Source organism: Macrotis lagotis, chromosome 1 (genome assembly GCF_037893015.1).
Source record: "Macrotis lagotis isolate mMagLag1 chromosome 1, bilby.v1.9.chrom.fasta, whole genome shotgun sequence".
Classification (NCBI taxonomy): domain Eukaryota; kingdom Metazoa; phylum Chordata; class Mammalia; order Peramelemorphia; family Peramelidae; genus Macrotis; species Macrotis lagotis.
This window is the reverse complement of record NC_133658.1, coordinates 455,788,228-455,800,823: the sequence shown is the minus strand read 5'-3', so window position 1 is coordinate 455,800,823 and position 12,596 is coordinate 455,788,228. Positions and strand designations below refer to the sequence as shown.

The window sequence follows — 12,596 nt, the reverse complement described above, 5'->3', positions numbered from 1 at the left end:
AGGATGAACTGCATGTATTCCTGCATAGAAAAATGACACTGATAATACTCATGAACCTTCTCAGTCAACAGAGCAGGTAGAGAGAGCTTTTATAGTTGAAGCACAGGAGAAAGCTGAATTCGAAGATAAAATATGGTGTAAAAATGGAGTCAATAGAAAAAAAACGGAAATGGAATGGGAGAAAGAAAAAGGAGAGGGGGAATAGTCCAAGATATTTCACATAAGATTTGTTTTATTACAATATAGCTATTGCAATGATATGGAAGGGGGGAGGCAAGGGGGAATGAGGGAACCTTTGCTCTCATCAGAGATGGCTAGGAGAGGAAATAGCAAATATACTCAATGGGGTATAGACATCTGGAGTAAGAAGGAGGGGGGAGCAGGGGGAAGGGGTGGGGATGTGAATAAAGGAGGAGAGGATGGACCATGGGGGGAGAGTGGCCAGATATAACACATTTTCTTTCTTACTTCTTGCAAGGGGGTGGGAATGGAAGGCCTGCCCAGGACCACAGGGCCAGGTGGATTCTGGGCCTAAGGGGTGGTAAGGGGGCTCAGTGCTTCTTGGCCCCGGGACCAGGGATCTGTCTGCTGTGCCACTCAGCTACCCTACAGCAGGGTCATAGTGAAAGGAGAGAGAAAATATAGTACACGGTAGTGGAGAAATAAGAAAGGAGGGAGTTGGGATCAGCAATGGCAATGGTGGAAAAATATGGAAATAACTTTTGTGATGGACTTATCATAAAGAATGAGATCCACCCATGACAGAGTTCTTGGTGTTGGAACAAAGACTGAAGCACATTTTTTGTTATGATTATTTGGGGGAGGGTGCAGGGCAAGTAGGGCTGGATGGCCTGCCTGGAGCCACATAACGTTTGGGTGTCTGGGGCTGGATTTGGACCCAGGTGCTCCTGGCTCAAGGGCCAATGCTCTGTCTGTCACCCAGCCACCCCTACTATTATTACTATTTTATTTTATTTTGGGTCTTTTTTTTTTCTTTCTTTCTTTTTTTTTTTTTTTTTTTTTTGGCTTTTGCAGGGCAGTGGGGATCGGGTGGCTTGCATGTCACACGGCTGGGTGATTGTTGGGTTTACGAGGCTGGATGTGGACTTGGGTGCTCGTGGCTCCAGGGCTGATGCTTCGTCCATTGCGCCACCTGGCCATACCTACAATTACTACTATTATTATTTTTTATTTTAATTTTTTTCCTCTCCCCTTTACTTTTTTCACCCAAACAAGTCTATCTATATTCATGGGGGAGGAGGAGGGGTATTTTGTTTAAAAAAAAAATAAGAAACAGATAAAAATAAAGATAGCTAGATAGATAAGTGCTTACTAGGAACCAAGAACTATGTTAAGCACTGAGAAGACAAATATAAGAAAATAATACAGTCTACTCTTAAGGAACTTACCTTTCACTTTGGGGAGAGAAAACAAAAAAAGGGGGAACTGGAAAGTGGAAGAGAAAGAGGAGGAGGAAGAAGAGAAGGAAAAGCAGGGAAAGAAAAGAAAAAGAGGAAGCAGAAAAAAGAAAGGATAAGGCTGCTGGTAGAGAGGCAGAGAGGTCAAGAGATGAGTTGACTTAGGAGTAAAGTAAGCATGACTGGGGCTCCTCAGGAAATGGCAGCCCCAGCCAGGAACTCGAAATCATATATCTTACATGAGTCACTTGCTAGAGGGTGATTACAGTTTTCCTGGAAACTCTTACCCTTCTCTGTTAAGATCTGCAATATGTACACATTATATTCTACCACATATTATAATTATTTATTCTATCTATGGGACAATAGAAAGAGCACAGTAGGAAAAGAAGTGAGATAACCTGGGTTTGACTTGAACGTCTGCCACTGAGTGATTTGGAGCAAGACATTTCAATTTAGGAGCTCCATTTCATCACCTCTAAAATGAGGGGTTGGACTTAATGATTTCTCAGGTCCTGTAAGAGTGAGAAAATCACTGACTCTAGAGTCAGGACCTGGATTCAAATCCTACTTCAAATACCACCCAAGACATTGGGCTTTAATTTTCACAGGTCTCAGTTGCCTCATCTGTAAAATGAGTGAGTTGGATTAGGTCCCTTTCTGAACTAGAGCCAGAATCCTATAACAGGGACATAATGTTTATTTGAATTTGTTTGGGACAGATTGCGTGTGGAACTGTTTAAGGTAAGAGGATAGAGATGGATTAGAGGCCTTTCTAGCCCAACCTAAACTGCTGTATTCATTGTCAATGTTCTAGTTCTGGTCCAGAGTGAAAGTGTTATATGTCTGGCAGCCTCAGCTTTAGCAAGTTCCTTCTTTGCCCTGTGATATATTATGTAAGTCTGTTCTCACAACCACAAGAATTTTACATCCATTGTTCTCGGCATTTTTCACATATGCTTTACAAATGTGTGCAATCATTCTGAAGAAAATATATTGAGAAATATGTCTTTTCCATATGAGCTCCAATATAATCTAAACAGTGTTTTCCTTCTCTCAGCCCCAGAGGAAGAATATATCATAACCATCAAAATGTGATGAGAACATGAAAAATCACTGGCCTATATATCTCCCAAGTAGTTTTCCAGAATCTCTTTAGGACAATGTAACCTAATGTAGTATAAATCATTAACTGTGTTTGGTAGAGTTGTTACTTGGAAACATAGAAGGAAAGATGCTTGGATCAGTGGTCTCTTATGAAGATAAAGAAAATTCCTCATGTGTCTCTAGTGTAATTGTCTGGGATGTCACTCTGGCAGGTTATTAACTTTTACCTGTTTGCAAAATGAAGACAAGCATGAGAGCTAGTCTGGGATTGTTTTTTTATAAATGCTTTTGTCTTTCAGACAGAAGCAAATGTATAGGCTTTAGTGATTTCAGTTTGATTGGATGACCGTGCAGCACTTTTCTCACTTGGACATTTGAGATAGCTTTCAATTTTCTATCTCTGCCTTTTAAATTTCTTGGAACCATAAGCCACCCTCTTTTTTTAAAAAATAAAACTGAAAGACCTACAGCTCTGGTAAGTCATATTGGTAAGTCTTTCATACCAAAATAGCACAAAGCAATGTTTCATTTTGTTTCATTTTAAATACATGCGCTTCTCAACTTCTCTGACAAATCAGATTCAATTAACAAGACATCAAATTTTGCTTCTATATGACTTGCCCCACACAAAAAATCTGGGATCTCTCTCAGTACTCTGAATTAACTTTACTTTTAGAATCAGTTTTTATACTAACAAACAAGACAATCGATAAGTATTTCAGGTACAATAGATTTATTAGAAAAACAGTTAAGTTAAATGACACTTGAACTCATAAAGTAAGAAACAGACTTCAAATGTCAGTAGAAAAGCCTCTGAAATGTGGGTGGAAGTGGGACTTTTTCCACACAACTAGTCTGATGCTTGTCAACACCTACTCATCTGCACAAGCCAGTCAGATCATTACAATCCCTATAGATCCTGCCTTAGATCAGGAATTTCTAGCTATTACTTTCACTGCTGCTGGCATTATTCCATCCTGGTTGCTACAGATCCTGACTTTGCTCTGAAGGTTCTTCATTGTCTTTCTTTTGCAATAACAATTATGTTCAACAAGGGACCATGGAAACATAGGGGAACTAATTGGAGACTCAACAACCTAATCTTTTTTTTAATGCATGAACAATCATGCTAAACATATTTCTATATTAATGATGTTGTGAAAGAATAATCAGAACAAAAAGGAAAAACCATAGAAAAGAAAAACAAAAAAAGCAAAATAAAAAATTGAAATAGTATGCTTTTATCTGCATTCAGATTCCATAGTTTTTTCCTTTGAATGTGGATGGTATTTTCCATCACAAGTCCTTTAGAATTGTCTTTGATTACTGTATTGCTAAGGAAACTATTCATTTTCATGTATTTCTTTTTTTTTTTTTTATCAGATGCCCCTATTTGTTCCTTTCTAATTTGCAGCTTGGGTTCACAGCAGTCTGAGAAATGCAGTCTTTTCCTAATGACCATAAACAATCTTCATAAGAAAAAAAAGTTAGCATCATAGAATCATAGTAAGTGATCTCAGAGGTCATATAATTCAACCCTCTCTTTTTACAAATGGCCCAGGGTTCAGTGACTACCCCAAAGTGATAGTAAAACTGTTAGAAATAGGATTTGAACCTAGGTCCTCCAGAGATACACAATACTTATCTTTCTTTATACCCTTTCTAGTAATTGTTTAAATGGATTTTTAACCACTAATAATTAATGAAATCCTGATAAGTTTCCTGGGTCTAAATGAGACTAATAATCTCTGTCCTATACTATCACACAGGGTAAGGGAACATTAAGTCACTTGGTAAGAAGCAAGGTTAGGTATTGAACCAGTAGCCCAGATTCATTATCTCTACCATACAAGTATGTCTTTAGGCAATGGTGGCTTATCAAAGCAATAAGATCCAATAGACAGAAGCTGGGAGAAATGCATAATGATTACCTAGGCCCTTGTATCACCTGATACTGTTTTGCCTTCTTTTGAGTGCCTGTGAGGAAAGGGGGACTTAGAAGATATATAGAGGAGCCATTACTGTTTTCAGTCATTCACTGATATTACCTGCTGAGTGTTCATTCCTTTAGGGTACACGCTTGTATTTTTAGCTTTTTATTCCTAGCACCTAGTTCATAATAGGTACTTAATGAATTCTTATTGGTTGATTGAAGCATAAAACACTGACAAAGACCATGACACTAGTAATAATTTATGTGAAAGTGATATGTAACCAAGATGTTTATATAGGTCTATGGCCAAGACAGTTTGTCTCATGTTAGTAATGACTTTTTTTTTTAATAGTTTAGCAAAGCAAATTTCCTCATCAAACAAAATAAATTTCTGCATAGGCTATATATTGTACACACGTGTATATTTTATATACATAATGCATCAATTTCTCATTCTATTCTCTAAGTCTTTTATTTTTCTATCAGGAAGTAGGTAGCAAGTTTCATCATTAGTCCTCTAAAATAATGATTGTCATTATGTTTATCAAAGTTCCTAATTCTTGCAAAGTCACCTGTCTTTACAATATTGCTACACTATATAAATTATTATCCTATTTCCACTCACTTCACTCTTTATATCAGTTTATATAAATAAACTTCCCTCTGTTTCTCCAAATCCATCCCCTTCATTATTTCTTTTTTTTTCCAGGAAAAGTATATTCACAAATGTTTAATTGCTGAATCAAGTTTTGGGGGTGATTATGGATGCACTAATGGCACATCTCCATACAACTGAATCCTCCAAGTGCATTAAGTTTTAAGTATGGCTACAGATGTAGTACCCTAAACTGGACTCTCCAAGTGAATATACCAGTGCTATTCACATACTAAGAACATGTCTGTAATCTTTCAATTCAACAGGTCTTCAAAACAGGTACTTAGCAAGTCAGGAGATCCTATCTCTCACTGAACTCCTGCAGTGATGGGATGACCTTTACTCAGTCCTTAGACAATACACTGAAATGCCTTTCAACAAGTTAAAGGCAGTATTTAATCATTGTAATTAAGTTACTTATGCTCAAAGTTAGGGAACTTAAGATGGATTCAATAGGACTGGCCTTTGGACAGGCTGGGGCATAACTCCCCCCCCCCCCCAAGAACAATTCCCCCATCCCCCAAAACCCGTAACAGGTAAAAGGCATATGAAATTATTAAGTAGGCTTTCCCCATAGTTTGGTGAAAGAAGACAGATTTAATTAAAACTTTTCTAAGACATGGGGCACATAGCCCTTGCTTTAAAAAAAAAGTTGCCTAAATCTTTTAAAATAAACATTCAAGTGTGACAGCTTGGTTGTGACTGGACTTATGACCGAAACAGAGAGAAGGGATCATTTCTTATCTAAACCCAAGCCTACCTAATCTACATAATTTCTCTATTAGAAATGCTCAGGTCGATGAAATCAATTTAAATAGGGTCGTTATGGTACATGTACAAAAAGGAAAGAAGTCTCATCGGCTGCTTTTGAAAATAAATAAGGCCGCGGACAAGCGTTACTCGTTGGTGACCTTCTTCAGGTAGGCTATCAAGTCGGCCCTCTCCCCCTTCTTCTTGATGCCCGCAAAGATCATCTTCGTGCCGGGGATGTACTTCTTGGGGTTCTCCAGGTACTCCATCAAGGTGTCCTCTCCCCAGGTGATCCCTTTGTTCTTGTTGGCGTCGGTGTAAGAGAAGCCCGTGGCGTGGCCCGTCTTGCGGCCGAAGAGCCCGAGCAGGTTGGGGCCGGTCTTGTGCTTGCCGCCCTTCTCCACCGTGTGGCACTTCTGCAAGAAGATCTTGCCCTTCTCCACGTCCCCCATGGCGGCCCAGTCCCCGGCTCGGCTGCTGCACCCAGCGCTGCCTCTGCCCAAGGACATGGCCGCGCCTGCCCCTCCCCTTCATTATTTCTTATAGCATATTAATATTCTATCACATTAATATACCATGTTCAACCATTCCTCAACTACTGGGCATCCCTCAGAATCGTTTCTACCTCAAAAAGAGCCCTAAATATTTTTGTACATCCTTAGTTAGAGTTGTTGTTTTTTTTAGGACTAAATCCACCTCTTAGTCTACCCTCCTTCAGATTTCCCTTTCTCCTCTTTCTCTTTAGAGAATGAGGAACACATGAATTCAAATCCTTCTTTTGATACTTATTATCTCTATGACTATGGGAAAGTCACTTCTCTGTGCCCCAGAATAGAAAGGTTCCTTAGTGATGATGGAAGTAGGTTCAGTGTCAAAGTCCACTTGACCCAACATGGTTCTTTCAAACTAGAGTAGTGACTTGTCGTATTCCATAATAAATTATGAAACACCAATCCCTTCCTCTAAATAAATGGAAAATGTAAGATAGACTATCAGAAACATCTACTGCATGGGTCTGCTTGGTACAACTTTTTTTGTTGTTAAGAGGAAGAGTTCATTCTGTGTGTTTTTGACTTTCATGATTCAAGATAAATTAAAAAAACCCTACTTCAGCACAATAAACTAATTATTTGCTCTCTTGTGAGAGGCACCAGGGATATGTGGACAGATATTACAAAGTCCTTGATCTCTAGGATGAATGAATCAAGGCAATTTATTAAGTGCTTTCCACCTGAGAACCCTGGAGATACAACCACAAAATCCAAGAGTTCCTGCCACAAGAAGCTTGTAATCTTATGTAAGAGACATTATCCCTCTCTTTCTCTGTTTCTCTCTCTCTCTCTCTCTCTCTCTCTCTCTCTCTCTCTCTCTCTCTCTCTCTCTCTCTCCATCTCTCTCTCCATCTCTCTCTCGGTCTCTCTCTCTCGGTCTCTGTGTCTATCTCTCTTTTTCTCTCTCTCTGTCTCTCACTCTCTCTAGTTCATACACACACACACATATGTATATGTATAAAACAATGAAGGTCATAGAACCTGTTATGGCCTAGAAAAGGAAAAAAAAGATGGTGAATGGAACAATAGAACAATCCACTGATAGAGCCATTCCAGAGACAATGGCAGTGTTAATTTGATTTCAGTCCATAAAGCAAAAGGTGGAAATGGAGTAGAGACAAGTAGGATACAAAAGAAAGTAAGAGTGCATATAGAAAAGGCTTCCTAGAAGAGATGGGTATGGAAAGAAAAAGGAGACCTTAGTAAAAATAAAGGATGTTATGGGGAATCTGTTCCAGCCACAAAGGATCATATAAATATGAGCAAAAGGATAGGAGATTATAAAATCCTAGGTTTAGTGTTGGATATGATCTTAGATTATCTAGTCATTATAATTTTATTTATTTTTAAAAATAATTTTTATTTTGTTACTCTAAATTTGACAACTACCAGTGTCATTCATCTCTCTTCTCCCTGTCAAATTTTTCTTCAAAATTAAAAAAAAAATAAACAAACTTTCCTTTGTGTCAAATTCCCAAACACTGGCCATAATCTAAAAACGTGAGTCTCCTTTTATACGTGACATCACTTATCTGTGAGGGATTGAGGGAGATAGGGAAGAGGAATGGAATAAGTATTTATCTAACTTTTACTATAACCTAGATGACATTATGTGGGTAAAGCACTGGCCCTGAAGTCAGGAGGATTTGAGTTCAAATTTGATCTCAGATGTGTACTAGCTGTGTGACCTTGGGCAAGTCATTTAATCCTGATTGTCTCACATCCAGGGTCATCTCCAGTCCTTCTGATTCATATCTGGCCACTGGACCCAGATGACTCCAGAGGAGAAAGTGACTAAATACAGCCACCACCACCCCCCCCACTCACTTCATATACATATCATAGCATTACCTCCTTGATGTCATGGTTTTCTTTGAGAATGAAGGGCAAGCAGCAACAGCAACAACTATATGCTAAGCATTGTGCTAAGTGTTTTACATATATCTCATTTGAGTTTTGCAACAACCTTATGAGGTAGGTCCTGGTATTGTCCTCATTTTACAGTTGAGGGAAACTGAGGCAAACAGAGGTTATTGACTTGCTCAGGTTATATAGCAAAGTTCTGAAGCCAGATTTAAGTTTGAATCTTCTGGACTCTAGGCTCAAAGAACTGTCCACAGTGCCATGTAACTACCTCTGGGTAACATGCTTTATCATTGGTACTCTGGTTCCTATTTTTTTTTTTTTACATTTTAATTTTTATTTAAGGCAATGGGGTTAAGAGTGACTTGCCCAAGGTCAAACGGCTAGACAATTATTAAGTGTCTGAGGGTGGATTTGAACTCAGGTGCTCCTGACTCCAGGACCAGTGCTCTATCCACTGTGCCACCTAGCTGCCCCTATCACTGGTACTCTGGAGTATCAACTGAACATTTCTTAGATCAATATTTTTATGTCTTATAAAGTTGGTTTTCTTTTCAATGTTATGATTTCTGTACAAACTGTTCTCCTGCTTTTATTCACTTCATTCTGCAACCCTTCATACAAGTATTCCCATACTGTTTTTTTAAATCCATTCTTTTCACTCTAAATAGAGAAATAATATCCCATTACATTTGTTTAACATTTGTTCATCTATTCCCAGGTAATTAGCATCCCCCTTAATTTTTAGTTGTTCATTATAAACAAAAAGTCCTTCTATAAATATTTTTGTATGTACATTCTATTCCCTTTGTCTGTGACCTCTTTGTTATAGGTGACATTCTTTGGGTGTGTATACCTCAGTGACTTTTTGAGAATAGTTCTTATTGCTTCCCAGAATGAGCAAACCATTTCACATCACTACTAATAATAGTACATTAATGTGTCTAATCCCTCATTATATTCCCCCTCTAGCAACTGTCATTCTCCCATTTTTTGGTCATATTTGATGGGTTATGTTCTAATTTGTACTCTTCTTATTAGTAGTGATATTGAACATTTTAGATGCATTTTTCTTTTTTTGAGAATTTTCTGTTCATATTCTTTGACCATTTATCTATAAGGGAATGGCTTTTATTTTCATACATTTCTTTTTTTTTTTTTTTAGGTTTTTGCAAGGCAAACGGGGTTAAGTGGCTTGCCCAAGGCCACACAGCTAGGTGATTATTAAGTGTCTGAGACCGGATTTGAACCCAGGTACTCCTGACTCCAAGGCTGGTGCTTTATCCACTATGCCACCTAGCCACTCAAATGTTCATACATTTCAATCAGTTTTTTAAATAACTTGAACTATACTTTTATTAGAGAAACTAACTACAAAGATTTTTTTTTATCAAAATCATTTAACAAAAATCATTTTGTTCAGATGCTTTTCAATTTTATGTAATCAAAACTGTCCACTTTAGTTTCTGTGATCTCTACTTTTAATCAAGTATCTTTCAACTATCTAAATTTGTTAAATGATGCTTCCATATTGCTTGGCTGTTTTATTCATAAGATCTTTTATACCCAGGTCATAGATCCAATAGGAACTTTTACACCACATAATCTGTTGGTCCAAACTTAATTTTTAATAGTCTGCCTTACAGTTTTGCCACTATTTTTTTCAAAAAGGTGAGTCCTTAACACAATGGGCAAGTTTGATTTTTAGCACAATTTTACATTTATCTCTGAATTTTTAATTAATTTGTTTGGTTGATAAATTTTTCTATTTTTTGGTCAAAATCAAATAGTTTTGATGATTGTAGCTTCAGATGTGAAATCACCAGGCTCCTTCCCTTCATACTTTTTCCCTCTTCAGATTCTTCATTTCTTATTCTTCCAAATTATTTGCTTTTTTTCCTAATTCCATAAAGTAATCCTTTGGTAATTTGATTGGTATGCCATTAAATAAATTTTGTCATTGTTCAGGTGTTTCCTGTAATGTCCGATTCTTCAATATCCCATGTGGGGTTTCTCTGGTAAAGTAGCTTTATCAACTCATTTTATAGACAGGAAAACTGAGGCAGCAGGGTTAAGTGACTTGCCCAGGGTCACACAAGTAGTACGTATCTGAGATTAGATTTGAACTCAGGAAGATGAATCTTCTTAACTCTAGGTTTGACACTTTATCCACCTTGTCACCTAGCTGTTCATTGAATAAATACATCTATCTAATATTGTCATTTTTATTATATTGACATGACCTTTCCATGAACAATTGATATTTCTCCAAGTATTTAAGCCTGTAATCCTTTAGAGTGCTTTATCTTTTTATTCATATAGTTTTCTCTGTTTTTTTTAGTAGGTAGAATCCCATATATTTTATATATTCTGTAGTTATTTTGAATGAAATTTCTCTGTCTCTTCCTTTGGGATTTTCTTATTGTTAGAAAAGTTTAAGATTTTATGGGTTTATTTTACATTCTACTACATTGCAGAAGTTATTAATTATTTTAATGGATATTTCAATTGAAATCATATATATAATCTAAATATACAATCACATCATCTGCAAAGACCAAGAGTTAATTTCTTCTTAACATCTGCTAATTACTCCCTTTCTTTTCCTGTTTTATTCCTATAGTCAACATTTCTAGCATACATTCTTGTTTTATCCTTGCTCTTACTGAAAAAGCCTCTAATATTTCTCCTTTATATATAATATTATCCCTTGTTTTTAAACAAATACTATTTATAATATTATGAAAATATTCATTTATTCATGTTTTAGTACTATAACAGAAATGGTTCCTTTTTAAAAAAATTTCAGCAATATTAATATATCCATATGATATTATTGAATATATTAACATTATCAATTAAATTAGTGTTGTTTATATTTTTCCTTGTATTGAGCTAACCCTTCATTCTTAGCACAAATTCAACCTTGTCATAGTATCTAATCTCTAAAATATATTGAGCTTTCTTGCTAACATTTTTATTAATTATCTTTACATTGATATTCATTAGTGATATTGATGTCTTTTTCTTTCTCTGAATTAGTTCTGTCTGGTTTAATATGATCACATATGAATCATCACAAGAATTTGATAGTATATTTTTCTTATGTTTGCAAAGAATTCATGTAATATTAGAATTAATTTTTTTAAGTGCTTGACAGAATTCACTTGTAATTTCTGGAAAGTAGGCTCTTTTTAAAAAAAATATTTTCTTCTCAATTACATGTAAACCAAAATTTTGAACATTCTTTTTTTAAAATTTTGAGTTCCAAATTCTCTACTCCAAGTCTCCCCTCCTCTTTCCTTGAGAAAGCAAGCAATTTGCTATAGGTCATATATGTGTAGTTATGCAAAATATTTCTATATTAGCCATGTTGCAAAAGAAAACACAAACTAAAAAAGAAGAAAAAAAATGCAAAAGAAATTTGCATTCAGAGTTCATTAGTTCTTTCTCTAGAGGTGGATGGCATTTTTCACCATAAATCTTTTGATTGGTTTGGACTACATATTGCTGAATATAGCTAAGTCATTCCCAGATGATCATTACACAATATTGCTGTTCTGTGTAAATGTTCTTATTGTTCTGCTCTTTTCACTCTACCTCAGTTCATGCAAGTCTTTCCAGGTTTTTCTGAAAGCATCCTGCTTGCCATTTCTTATAGAACAATTGCAATCCTATACCACAACTTGTTCAGTCATTTCTCAATTGATGAAATTCTCTTAAATTCCAATTCTTTGCCACCTAATAGTGGCATTGTTGGATCAAAGGGTATGCACAGTTTTATAGTCCTTTGGCCATAATTCCAAAATTCTCTCCATATTTGCATCAGTTCACAATTCAACCAACAGTAAATTATTGTTCCAATTTTTCCACAACCCCTCCAACATTTGTCATTTTTCTTTTCTGTCACATTGGCCAATCCGATAAGTGTGAGGTGGTACCTTGGAGTTGTTTTAATTTGCATTTCTCTATCAATTAAGGTATATCCTCTCAATGCAGACTAAGATCACAATGTTGACTGTCCACTAAAACTCCCAGGTTTTTTCATTACAATTATTGTCTAAGGGGAGGCTAGGTGGTGCAGTGAATAGAGCACCGACCTTGGAGTCAGGAGTACCTGCATTCAGATCCGACCTCAGACACTTAATAATTACCTAGCTGTGTGGCCTTGGGCAAGCCACTTAACCCCATTGCCTTGAAAAATCTTTAAAAAAAACAACAAAAAAACAATTATTGTCTAACCTATCTCTTCCATCTTATATTTCTGAATTTATTTTTTTTTTGTACTTAAGTGTAAACATTTAGATTTATCTCTACTG

The 12,596-nt window shown here is 36.4% G+C and overlaps 1 protein-coding gene and 1 pseudogene across 4 annotated transcripts in view; both read right to left on the bottom strand.

Annotated features, from left to right (window-relative positions):
• The window catches only part of TIFAB (TIFA inhibitor), a 112,514-nt gene that overhangs the window by 42,332 nt on the left and 57,586 nt on the right, over positions 1 to 12,596 (bottom strand). The gene's annotated exons all lie outside the window — the stretch shown is intronic.
• Positions 5,690 to 6,315, bottom strand: LOC141519335 (cytochrome c, somatic pseudogene; annotated as a pseudogene).